We start from the raw sequence: 12,989 nt of genomic DNA on the forward strand, positions 1-12,989 counted from the left end.
TCTACACTGCCCTGAACTCTTAAAACATTTAAAAGAAATTACAGAAAGCTACTCTATTTGTCAACAAAGTAATATCCATGGAAGCCCTACACCTCGCTCTTTCATAGTCCACCACTTTAGAGGTTCTAAGCCAGGACAAGACTGGCAATTAGACTTTACCCACATGCCACCTGTAGGGAAGGTTAAAAACCTCTTGGTTTTTATACACAACTTTTCCAGATAGGTTGAAGCATTTCTAGTCACCTCTGAGTGGACTGATGTTGTAATTAACATCCTGTTAACAGAAATAATTCCCAGATTTGTCCTTGCCTCCTCCTTGCAGTCAGATAACGGGACAGACTTCACCTCACAGATCACAAAAAGGGTTTGTAGTGCCTTAGGCATTACCTGGAAGTTACATACTCCTTACAGACCTCAGTCCTCCCGAAAAGTTGAGGGTATGAACAGGATCCTAAAACAACACTTAATCAAATTAACAAGGCAGGTTCAGACACCATGGACTTGACTTCTACCCTTAGCTCTCATGAGAATTCCAACTCTTCCTTGAAAACCACACCTCCTAAGCCCTTTGACTGGGTATACCTAAAGGCCTTACACACCAAGCCTTTAACCCAAAGTGAATGGGTCCTTTCCTTGTTCTCCTAACCACTTTCTCTGTAGCAAAGCTTTTAAACTTTCCGATGTAGATACACTTTTCCAGATTAAAGTCTGCTCCTCTGCCTTCTGTAGACAGCAAATTATGAGATCCTGAAGTTCAAGATATTCACCCTGTGAACCTATCAGAGACCTACACCTGAAACTCACAAAAAACTGAGATGAAATTTTTTTTTCTTTTTTTTTTTTATTGACTTTGTAATAATATTACATTAAAAATATATATGTGAGGTCCCATTCAACCCCACCCCCCCACCCCCCCTCTCCCCCCCCAACAACACTCGTTCCCATCATCATGACATATCCATTGGATTTGGTAAGTACATCTTTGGGCACCTCTGCACCTCATATACAATGGTCCACATCATGGCCCATACTCTCCTCCATTCCATCCAGTGGGCCCTGTGAGGATCCACGATGTCCGGTGATTACCCCGAGGCGCCATCCAGGGCAGCTCCACGTCCCAAATACGCCCCCACCTCTCATCTCTTCCTGCCCTTCCCCATACCCATCGTCCACCATGTCCACTTTTCCCAATCCAATGCCACCTCTTCTATGTGGACATTGGATTGGTTGTGTCCATTGCACCTCTATGTCAAGAGGAGGCTCAGATTCCACCTGGATGCTGGCTGCCATCCTCCCATTTTCAGTTGTAATCACTCTTGGCTCCATGGTGTGGTGATTGTCCTTCTTCAACTCCATCTTAGCTGAGTGTGGTAAGTCCAATAAATCAGATTGTAGGTGCTGGAGTCTGTTGAGGCTCAGGACCTGGCTATCACATTATCAGTCCAGAGATTCAAATCCCCTAACTATATCTTAAACCCCAACGTTAACTGCACCTCCAGCAGATTAGTATGAAAGTCTTATGAAGGGAGATCCCATCTGAGTCCAGATTCATCACACATAAACACCATTTCCAGAGAGGGGCCATCTGCCCTGGTAGTAAACCCCATCAGCCATGATCATAACTCTCATGGGTCTCTTTAGCCTTCATAGGAACCAATATCTGGGGGTTGTATCTGCTTTATCTGTCTCTCTGACTCTGCTCAGTTGTGCATGAGGGCAATCCTTCTGCCAGCCTCCAGACTCTTTTTTAGAAACTCGTAGCCATATAAACTCATTTCTCCTTTCCATTTCCCCCTTACTTTAGGTCAAACAGCATTTTAAAGTCATGTTGTTTTATGTAGACATGGATATTCTGCTGATCCGCATTGAACCTTCCATATAAGGTCCTTTTCCAGTTGCATCATCAGTTGGTATTTGATAGCGGTCCCTCGTTGCCAGGGAGGCTCATCCCCGGGTGTCATGTCCCACGCTGGAGGGAAGGCATTGCATTTACATGCTGAGTTTGGCTTCGAGCCTGGCCACATTTGAGTAACATGAAGGCTGACAGGAGGAAATTCCCAGGCACAATGTTGCTCTAGGCCTTGTTCTTATTTTAGGTTTATCAGCTCACAAGCATAGTCATTAGCATCAGGGGCTCACTGTTGAACCCTCACTCCCTCCCGGTCCCCGCCGCTGTACCTGGGAGACTATCGCTGCTCCCCTAGGGACCACGACAGAGCACCACTGGCCAGGAACCCAGTACCCCCCCTGCTGGGTTTTTAATTGTTGCCACTATGAGTATATCCAATCATTACCATGCACCCTGGACATATGTTCTGTACAGCTCCCTGCCAGCCATATATCACCTGTCATTGGTATCCCATACCAGTATCCCTCCATTGCCATTGTTGAAACACTCTGTGATCCAGAACTCCCCGAAATTTGAAGCCCAATATAATGTCATGGTCCCTTACTAGGGAATGGCATATAGCGATGGGTTTAAAGGATAGATAAAGAACTTGGATAAAGTTAGATAAAGAACTTAGATAAAGAATGTTGACTTGAAAAAATTCCACATCCTATCCTTTTTTTTCCCCCCCCCCCCCTAATTATTCAGCGTTTCTTCGTAGGAGTCCTAGACCACAGCAATGCATATATATAATATACAGCACTCCCATACATCCACCACAACACCTTTTTCCTTCCACAGCGATACTCTTACACCCTATTCACATCATATTTACTTAAGGTGATGTACAGAGTCTGAGATATTAGCTTTCTAACATGGTAATATCTGTGCTTACATTATGGTGCATACTTTAGGATACACAGTTCTTTACATTTTTAGTTCTCCTATGTTTTACATTATGGTTTACATTATCAGTCTGTCGTCTCCTATCTGTTATGGTGTAATATTACATGTTTTATATCCATCCTTGTGTACTCTCAAGAAACTCCTCCCTTGCCCCCCATTTACTTTGGTTCCACACATTTAACGTCCATTTTCCCTTCCACCTTGGTGCCCACAGTGACAGTCAACCTCTGTTTCCTGAGGAGCCACTTCCAGAGATAGATGGAATAGTGTTTAGGGCCTAACTTGCTCATCTGCCCCAATGCCCTGGGAGCCACCCTTTCTCTCGAGGGATAGAGTTCCCTCTATTTGGTGGCATTAGTCCTCCCCAGGATGTGGGTCCACCCCCACTCTCACTACTTGGGATTCTACCCCATGGTGTCACCCACTCTGGCAGAATGAGCATTTAGACATTCCCCAGGAGCCCGTCCTGCATCAGACCCTCCCCTCCGAGCATTCTAAACAGGTAACCCTCTTTATTATATTTTGATATTATTTTCTCGGCATTTTACTCTCCACCACCTCCTAACCCTCTCCTGTGTTCGTATGCTACCCCTCCCTCCCCCCACTTTTGGGCAACATTACCCAACCGTCCCTCCCCAGCCACCCTCAAACCCGTAAAGCCCCAACCAAAGGCAACCCCTTGCCCCCATTTTATCTCTTCTTTGTGTTCATACTTACCACCATCTCGTCTTAAGTTCCACCCCTGCAGACATCGGCTCATATCCTTCCTCCAACCTCCGATTTCCTGTAAGCCTATCGTTCAGTCTCTTGCTATCTAGGGCAGCTTGTTTATTTCATATCATTGAGGTCATGTAGTATTTGTCCTTCAATGTCTGGGTTGCTTCACTCAACATAAGGTTCTCAAGATTCATCCATGTTATCACATGTGTTTGTAGTGTGTTTGTTCTTACAGCCGAGTAGTATTCCATTGTGTGTATATACCACATTTTATTGATCCACTCATCTGTTGATGGGCATTTGGGTTGATTCCAACTTTTGGCAATAGTGAACAATGCTGCTATGAACATTGGTGTACATATATCGGTTTGTGTCCTTGTTTTCAGTTCTGCTGGGTATATACCCAGCAGTGGTATTGCTGGGTCATATGGTAAATCTATGGCTAGTTTTTTGAGAAACCGCCATACTGTCCTCCAGAATGGTTGGATCCTTCTGCATTCCCACCAGCAGTGGATGAGTGTTCCCCTTCCTTCACATCCTCTCCAGCACTTGTATTCTTCTGTTTTTTTCATAGCTGCCAATCTTATGGGTGTAAGATGGTATCTCATTGTAGTTTTGATTTGCATTTCCCTGATAGCTAGAGATTTGGAACATTTTTTCATGCGCTTTCTTGCCATTTGTATTTCTTCTTCGGAGAAGTGTCTGTTTAAGTCTTTTTCCCATTTTTTAAATGGGTTGTTTATCTTTTTATTTTCAAGATATAGGAGTTCTTTATATATGCAAGTTATAAGTTTCTTATCAGATATATGATTGCCAAATATTTTCTCCCACTGTGTGGGCTCCCTTTTTACTTTCTTGACAAACTCCTTTGAGGTGCAGAAGGCTTTAATTTTGAGGAAGTCCCATTTATCTATTAGTTCTTTTGCTGCTCGTGCTTTTGGTGAGATATTCATAAATCCATTTCCTATTACAAGGTCCTGTAGATGTTTCCCTACACTGCTTTCTAAGGTTTTTATGGTCTTGGCTCTTATATTTAGGTCTTTGATCCATCTTGAGTTGATCTTTGTATAAGGTGTGAGATGGTAATCCTCTTTCATTTTTCTACATATGGCTATCCAGTTCTCCAGACACCATTTGTTGAATAGGCCACTGTCTCCCAATTGAGAGGGTTTGGTGGCTTTATCAAATATTATGTGGCTATATATGTGAGGTTCTATATCAGAGCTTTCAATTCGATTCCATTGGTCTATGTGTCTTTCCTTATGCCAATACCATGCTGTTTTCACCACCGTAGCTTTATAGTATGTTTTGAAGTCAGGTAGTGTGATTCCTCCAATTTCGTTTTTCTTTTTCAGTATGTCTTTGGCTATTCGGGGTCTCTTTCCTTTCCAAATAAATTTCATAGTTAGTTTTTCTAGTTCCTTAAAGAAGGCTGCGTTGATTTTTATTGGGATTGCATTGAATATGTAGATCAATTTTGGTAGGATAGACATCTTAATAATGTTCAGTCTTCCTATCCATGAACAAGGAATAGTCTTCCATTTATTTAGGTCTTCTTTGATTTCCTTGAACAATCTTGTATAATTCTCGTTGTATAAGTTCTTTACCTCTTTAGTTAAATTTATTCCTAAGTATTTGATTTTTTTATTTACTATTGTGAATGGTATTTGTTTCTTGATTTCCTCCTGATCTTGCTCATTATTGGTGTACAGAAATGCTACTGATTTTTGCGCATTGATCTTATAACCTGCGACTTTACTAAACTCATTTATGTGTTCTAGAATCTTCGTTGTAGATCTCTCAGGGTTTTCTATGTATAGGATCATGTCATCTGCAAATAATGAAATTTTGACTTCTTCCTTTCCAATTTGAATGCCTTTTATTTCTGGTTCTTGCCTCAGTGCTCGTGCAAGTACTTCTAAGACAATGTTAAATAGGAGCGGAGACAGTGGGCATCCTTGTCTTGTTCCTGAGTTTAGAGGGAAGGAGTCTAGGATTTCTCCATTGTAAACAATATTGGCTTTAGGTTTTTCATATATACTCTTTATCATGTTCAAAAAATTCCTTTGTATTCCAATCTTTTGGAGTGTTTTAATCAAGAAAGGGTGCTGTATTTTGTCAAATGCTTTTTCTGCATCAATAGATATAATCATGTGATTTTTTTCCTTCAATCTGTTTATATGGTGTATTACGTTGATTGATTTTCTTATGTTGAACCATCCTTGCATACCTGGGATGAATCCCACTTGGTCGTGGTGTATAATACGTTTAATGTATTGTTGAATATGATTAGCAAGTATTTTGTTAAGTATTTTTGCGTCTAGGTTCATCAGAGAAATTGGTCTGTAATTTTCCTTTCTTGTGATGTCTTTGTTTGGCTTTGGTACTAGGGTAATGTTGGCATCATAGAAGGAGTTGGGTAATGTTCTTTCCGTTTCGATGTTTTGGAATAGTTTCAGCAGGATTGGTGTCAGTTCTTTCCGGAATGTTTTGTAGAATTCACCTGTGAAGCCATCTGGCCCTGGGCTCTTCTTAGTTGGGAGATTTTTGATAACTGATTCTATCTCTCTGCTTGTGATTGGTTTGTTAAGATCATCAATTTCTTCTTTCGTCAATATGGGCTGCTTATGTGTTTCTAGGAATTTGTCCATTTCCTCTAGATTGTCATTTTTGTTGGAATATAGTTTTTCAAAATATCCTCTTATGATAGTCTTTATTTCTGTTGGGTCAGTGGTGATATCGCCTTTCTCATTTCTTATTTTGTGTATTTGCATCTTCTCTCTTTTTTTCTTTGTTAGTGTTGCTAAAGGTTTGTCAATTTTGTTAATCTTCTCAAAAAACCAGCTCTTGGTCTTGTTTATCTGTTCAAGTGCTTTCTTATTTTCTATTTCATTTAGTTCTGCTCTTATCTTTGTTATTTCCTTCCTTCTTCTTCCTGTTGGGTTACTTTGTTGTTGTTTTTCTAATTCCTTCAAATGTGCAGTTAGTTCTTCGATTTTTGCTCTTTCTTCTTTTTTGATATATGAATTTATGGCTATAAATTTCCCTCTCAGTACTGCTTTTGCTGCATCCCATAAATTTTGGTATGTTGTGTTATCATTATCATTTGTTTCAAGGTAGTCATTGATTTCTTTTGAGATTTCCTCTTTGACCCACTGTTTTTCTAAGAGTGTGCTGTTTAATTTCCAAATCGTGGTGTGAAGTCTGGGCTTCTGTCCCTTGCAAATCTCCAGCTTGACTCCACTGTGGTCAGAGATAATGTTTTGTATGATTTCAATCTTTCTGAATTCGTTCAGCCTTTCTTTGTGGCCTAGCATATGATCTATCTTGGAGAATGATCCATGTGCGCTTGAGAAAAATGTATATCCTGCTGTGTTTGGGTGTAGCGATCTATATATGTCTATTAGATCGAGCTCCTCTAATATACTATTCAGATGTTTTGTTTCTTTGGTGATTCTCTTTTGAGATGTTCTGTCCAGAGTTGATAGTGGTGTATTAAAATCCCCCACTATAATTGTAGATGTATCTATTCTTTCACTTAGTTTTTCCAGCGTTTGCCTGACGTATTTAGAGGCACCCTTGTTAGGGGCATAGATATTTATGATTGTTCGATCTTCTTGACAGATTTTCCCTTTCATTAAAATGTAGTATCCTTCTTTGTCTCTCACAATTGTTTCACATTTAAAGTCTATTTTGTCTGATATTAATATAGCTACTCCTGCCTTTTTTTGGTTATTGTTAGCTTGTATGATTGTTTTCCAGCCATTCACTTTCAATCTCCATGAGTCTCTGGGTCTAAGATGTGTCTCTTGTAGACAGCATATGGATGGGTTATATTTCCTTATCCAATGTCCCAGTCTGAATCTTTTGATAGGTGAGTTTAATCCGTTGACATTCAGTGTTATTACTCTCAAGGAATTATTTGTGTTAGCCATATTTTGATTGGATTTGTGTTTGTCATATTTTGTTTGTATATTTTTTTGGTCTTTTTTGTTGTTGTTGTTGGTCTTATACTCTCCTCCAACTTTGCCTTTCCTGTTTTTTCCTTTCTTCCTGCAGAACTCCCTTTAGAATTTCTTGAAGGGGAGGTTTCTTGTTGGTATACTCTTTCAGTTTCTGTTTGTCTGTGAATATTTTGAACTCTCCATCATGTTTGAAGAAATTTTTTTTTAAAGATTTATTTATTTAATTCCCCGCCCCCCGCCCCGGTTGTCTGTTCTCTGTGTCCATTTGCTGCGTCTTGTTTCTTTGTCCGCTTCTGTTGTTGTCAGCAGCACGGGAATCTGTGTTTCTTTTTGTTGTGTCATCTTGTTGTGTCAGCTCTCTGTGTTTGCAGCACCATTCTTGGGCAGGCTGCTCTTTGTTTCGCGCTGGGTGGCTCTCCTTATGGGGCGCACTCCTTGTGCGTGGGACTCCCCTACGCGGGGGACACCCCTGAGTGGCAGGGCACTCCTTGCGTGCATCAGCACTGCGCATGGGCCAGCTCCAGACGGGTCAAGGAGGCCCGGGGTTTGAACCACGGACCTCCCATGTGGTAGACAGGCGCCCTAACCACTGGGCCAATTCCGTTTCCCTGAGATGAGTTTTTTGCCAAACCCATTTCCCTCTAATCTCTCTCCCTTTTCCTTCCTGCCATTCAGTCATAACTACATTTAAATCTGGTGATGCCAATTCATAAGTTATTACACAAGGCCAACACGTTTTGTATCATTCTCTTCTCACACTTAACCGACTTTGTCACCTCCTCTACCTTTTCACTCAAGCAATACTTTGACATCATTCAGGACCTGTGGTTACAAGGAGATCTTTCTGATTTTCACCCTGAAGAAATCCTCTTCTTCTTTGCCACCCTCTTCCTTTTCTTGACTATGGTCTCTCTAGGATGGTTGTCCTATATTTTACCCTTCCATTCCTCTTTGTAGTAACCTCTCAAAAAACTCCTTATCATCCCCTTCAACACTATCTAAACTATAGTAACCACAGTTAGCCATTCTCATTGCTGGATGCCCTGAGCATACCCACACTGAAACTATATCCTTACTTGCCTTTCCTTTAAGCCCAGAAACCCTCCTGTCCATCCACCCACAATACACTGCCTCCGAGGCCGATGGGTTACAGAACACCTCCCAAGTTTACCAGAATATGAAGATATATTTATTCTCCATCAGGCCTTATACATCTCTTATTCAGGGGAAAATTCAAATTCTATCGGTATGGTCACAGTCCTAATGGACAGACCTTTTTTATGCTTTAAATACCTATCCACATGACCTTACGCAATTAATTTAGGACATATACCCACTACATCTTGTAATCATACTCTACTCTTTGACACTATCACACTGCACTGGCAGGCAGATTTGAAAGTGCCAAACAAACATCTTAATTCAACCCTATTTTGGAATGACTCAGACATCAAGCAAACACTACCTACAAAAGTAAGCAATAAAACTTACTGTGAAAATGTACTGTGCTTCAATAGCCCTTATAGACAAACCGAGTTATTTGGTGTAGGAACACATTTGGGACAAATATACAATTTAACCAGGTTAAAACCTAGAAAAAAACCAAAAATTTCTTCACTTTTCTTTTCCAAAATTTCCTCAGACTAACCTAACATATGATACTTCCAAACCCCGCTACTCTCCTTTATGTGTTAATATAGTATATGGCAGAATCCAAATATTCAGCATTCCCAATTGCCTGCATTCTTATTTTATTCCTTTGGGTCCTTCAACAGCACTAATGCTTGCAGGCACTAGTCTCTATTTTCTATGTGATAACACTGCGTACCTAACACGTCCTACCTTATGGACAGGACCTTGTACTGTAGTATCTATTATTCCTAATGCCACCATCCTAAAACCCCAAGAGATGGCCTTCTCTGGACAAATACCTAATCTCAGTTATTTTCTTGAAACCTCACTTCAGCCTCAACAACTGAGTGAACGAATAAAGAGGCACTTCTTAGGGGACCCAGAATTTGGATATCACTCCCATGATAATTCAAATCTAGAAAGATGTGGCATAGGACACACCATCTTTTGCAGTCTTCTGGTTTGTAGGTATTCCAATGGTAGAATGAACAATCCTAATTATCTCCCTAACATGACAGCTATCCTGGAATGCAACCATACAGGCCATGAACAATCAACAACTGGAAATTAACAGCCTGGTATAAGTTATCATACAAAATAGAAGAGCACTGGACGTCCTCAGCACTGTGGCAGGAGGCACTTGTGCTATCATAAATGAAACTTGTTGTTTCTCTATTAACAGAATGGGGCAGGTAAAAGAAAAATCTCAAAACTTTATAGGAAAACATAGAAATCATTCAGAGGGCCTGAATCAACAGCTTTGGAAATCAATCATGGTTATCCTCATTTCTCTCTTACTTCTCCTTACCCCTAAAACCAATCCTTTTACCCATTGTAACACCATTACTGAGAGTATTGCTGTTGCTTCTTTTTGGTCCTTGTCTCTTATAGTTTCTTGTCTGATTCATATGCTGAATCATACGTTCAACTACTCAGGAATATGTGAATGGCATCTTTTTGCTGCATGAATGCCAATACCAACCTCTTCAGGACCAGAAATCAGAACCCACTGGATGGAGTGGAAGGGAACCTTTGCCACCCCGTAACAGCAGGAAGTAGCCAGACTGAGTTGACGTTCCAAATCCCCTAACCCTTCCACTCTGCCCAGTGTTCCCATTACTTAGGCCCTTCATTATATATATATATAATTTGATATATATATATAATCAAAGAGTTAGGAATGTTAGAGTTTCACCTTACAAGGTTTGCAATGATTAACAGGTCATAAGGCTGTGACTCCATTCTGATCCACCGGACAAAGCTACCTATGTGCGGGGAACAGTGTATTTCCCCCCTAGAATGAGCCATATCTCAGTGGGAATGAAGCAGATAAGGACCCTCATCCCTTCTGGGACCATCAAACCCTCCCACATTCCAAGAGTGCTCTACCTCTTAGCCCGCTACTCCTAAGCCATACACGGGAAGAATTCACTTTTACAGCTTCTGCCTGACCGCAGGCTTTACTTGGACTCTAAGCCCCTCCCCATGGCCTAATGTTTCCCCACCTATTGATGTACTGTATAAAGTCATATCCACCAGCTTCCAGCTTCCATGAGTGGGCTGAAGTCTATTCTTCAGACCCACTCTACTGGGAGAGCTTCTCAATAAACTTCCTGCCTGCAATCATCAGTCTCCATGTCCCAGTGAGCACTGTTTTTTCTCTAAAATCACTAAAGTATAACTTGGTTCTCTATTTCACCAATGGGACAAAACATATTTTAAAAGTAAATGTGAATTAACATGAATGTAAAAAAAAAAAAAAAGAAAGGCAAATTTACATCTTTTAAAAGTGAGAAGACCTGTTCTCTTAAACAATACGGGATGATAAGGTCAATCTATATAAAGCTCAGGAGATTATTCTGCTGAGATAGAGAACTTTTTCTTTTCAGGTAAAAAAGATGGCTTAGAAAACCTTTTACAACTTCTTACTCAGAGTAGACAAGTAATCCAAGAAAACTATCACTTTACCAGAAAACCAAATTCTAGTTTTGCATGATGAAGAGAAAAATTAGGCTATATGATCAAAGTCTTTTGAGTTGTTAATTTCTATGAAACCAAAGACAACTGAAACATAAAACAACACATGAGAACAGGTTTATTTCAATTATAGATATGAATCGAACATTCATGTTGCACACCTCTTGACTAAGATCTTTTGCCACAAGCTGGGTGAGACAGACTGGATCGCCTCTCCTTCCTAAGCAGTACTCAGGGAGCTGTTGGCAAAATCAGGTAACAGAAAAACAGGAAGCAAAAATGTGTACAGCTTCTCACAAGCCTGGTACACAATTTAACTCTCCACAGACAGTTTTACTATCTTTCCTCTCTCTCTCCTGGTCTCTTTCTGTCAGAGACACACATGTAAGTTCAAGGCTGGGGTTTCAGAAAGAAGGCTAAAGCAGGAAGGCTGGTCCCCTGGCTCAGAACTTTTTTCTAGGCTACCTCTTGTTTGTCCCTCGGGCTCACAGTTCTCTTCTCAGGTGCATTAATCCCCTTTTGCTCTTGCTTCTTCATAACATTTTTTTCTGTGATGTGCAAACATCCCAGAGAATTAGCAAATTTGGCTGTTGTTGGGAGGTCTTGGACAGGCTTTTTTTGGAACCCTTCCTTTCCCTTCCCATTCACTATTCTCATGGACAGGAGATGGGGGGAAATTTTACCCCTTGCCCCTGAGAGGGAGCTATTAAATCAATAGCACTATCACTGTTTTCATCTGTCAGTGTGACATGCCAACCAGCTAATGCTAAATTATCGATACTCCTTCCAAAGTGAGTTAACCAAACAATTCAAAATCAGTGAAAAGGGGGGGTCAATTGCAAATAAGGTTAACTCCATTTTGTCATGTGGACAGGAGGCTGATGGTTGCCTCCAAGCCAAGTCTGCTTGATTTGTTATTGCTGAGAGAGGTCCTCAGTGCCACAAAGGGAAAGAACATAATATAACAACAAAATTAACTTTTTTTTTTTTGCAAGAAAGAGGGCTGGGATCACTCTCCAAATGAGTCACGTTTACTAGCTAACCTCCCTGGCTCCCAGCAGCAGAATTTGTATAGAATAGCCAGAGGGCAATTTCTTTCCTAGTCAAAAGAAATGCCAAGGCTTCCTTGAATAACTAGGATTTTCCCTGAATTTGGCATTCACCCCTGAGGAAAAGGTGATTGCTGGGAATACAAAGGCTTACCTCTAGCTAAATTCATGCTCTGTGATTTTTCTACTAGATGTTAGGTTAAATAGAACAATTAATGAACCTGAGGTATGACAACCTCTTGATTTTGCTGAACAGTAACTTGGAGAATCACAAAATTTCACTCATGTAGTCTGTGTCATAAATTATATTCTTTAGGGAATGCATTAATTGTTATACACTGAGTAAACAGCTGCCTTATTTAATACACACAGGTGCCAGGAGGCACTTGTACTGAAAATGTGTATACCCCAGGCTGCTGAGTAAAATAAATAAATAGGTAGCTTGTAAATTTCCGTCACTTGGATGGGCCTTTCATTCAAATACCTGCCAAGGAACATGCACAGACCAGGTTGTTTAAAGGATTAAATTTCATAAATTTAAAGCATTCCACAGCATTTCACCTGTCTACATTTTTTACTCCTCTTACTCCAAGCCCAGTGAACTGTACAAATACAGGTCTGCAGCACCATCTAGTGGTCAGGAGAGGGGGGTAGTGCACAGATAACTGGCTATAAAATTTGAAAGCTAAAGTTCGGTTAGAGTCCAACCCTCATGTTCGTTGTGAGGTATCCCAGGCATATTCTGAGCAGAGTGAGACTTGAGTTGGGTGGCAGGAACTTCTGCTGCAGTCTGGTAGTGGCCTCCATTATCGAGGATGGAAGGGCAGGGAGGCTGCCGCTAAGTGGAGCAGTACC

This window comes from Dasypus novemcinctus, chromosome 11 (assembly GCF_030445035.2).
Source record: "Dasypus novemcinctus isolate mDasNov1 chromosome 11, mDasNov1.1.hap2, whole genome shotgun sequence".
Classification (NCBI taxonomy): domain Eukaryota; kingdom Metazoa; phylum Chordata; class Mammalia; order Cingulata; family Dasypodidae; genus Dasypus; species Dasypus novemcinctus.